This window comes from Trichechus manatus, unplaced genomic scaffold (assembly GCF_000243295.1).
Source record: "Trichechus manatus latirostris isolate Lorelei unplaced genomic scaffold, TriManLat1.0 scaffold00002, whole genome shotgun sequence".
Classification (NCBI taxonomy): Eukaryota; Metazoa; Chordata; class Mammalia; order Sirenia; family Trichechidae; genus Trichechus; species Trichechus manatus.
Genome location: NW_004443938.1, coordinates 21,493,101 through 21,494,180, shown reverse-complemented (window position 1 = coordinate 21,494,180; position 1,080 = coordinate 21,493,101).

Sequence of the window (1,080 nt, the reverse complement as noted above, 5' to 3'; positions counted from 1 at the left end):
CCCTATGGATCACAACAGTCTGATCCAGTCCGAAACCGATCATGAGGCTGGCCCAGCACTGGGCAGCATTTAGTTGGGGCCAACTCCACAGCAGCTAACAAAACAACATGTATATGTGTTGTATACATGCTGTATGCTTATATACATTCGAAAGAATCTGAAAGAATATTCTCCTGATGGTCATCAGCAATTATCTTGGGGTGAGAATGTGGGGTTGGGAGTCTGGTGGCCATTCATTGTTTATTTCATTTCTGTATATTGGAATTCTTTTATAATAAGAATATATTCGCTCTTGTAACAGGGAAACAAAGTTTTAAAAATAGGACACCTTTGCTGAGGCTCACGCAGCTCGTGAGTACGTGGCTCTGTTAACTTCAGACTGTGTCCAAGGCTGGTTGAGGGTGGTCAGCTCGGCCAGTCTGTGCGTTTGGGCCCACATGAGCACGCTGAGAAGTTTGGAAGGTTTCCAAGCGGGCCTGGCAGAGAAGGTTTAGCCAGAGGACTTGTCCCTCAGGGAGAAAAGGCTGGTAGTCAATGGGCGCTCTGTGCCCCAGTCCTCAAAGGGCACTGTGGGGAATGTGACTAAAACAGGACAAAAATAGCATTGACTCCCGCATGTGGGATCAGGGTAGAACTTTTGGAAAGTACAGGCTGGTAACCATATCCCCATAAAGATAGGAGAATAATATACCCATAAATAATTAAGGGGGTTTCCTCCTATAAAACTTTTTTTTAAGAGGGTGAGTTTATTTTTTCCCGAGACAGTTCAAAGCCTTCAGGTGACAGCAGGTGCCGGATGAGCCTGTGTCCCCCGTTGACTGTTGGTCTTGGATGAGCCCATGCAGCCTCCACGCAGCCTCCATGTGTTCTGCCTGCCCTTGGCCTGAGTATGCACTGTCTTTGTACAGAAACCCTTCCCAAGCTTAAGCTGCTGTCACTCAGGGATGCTGTCATCATCCCCAAGCAAGTCATGAGGAGGTCAGCTCCCTTCTGTTGAGTGCTTACTATGCCAAATGTCGTGAATTTGAATGCATTACCCACGGGATACTCATAGACTTCACGAGGCTGTTGCATTCCCAT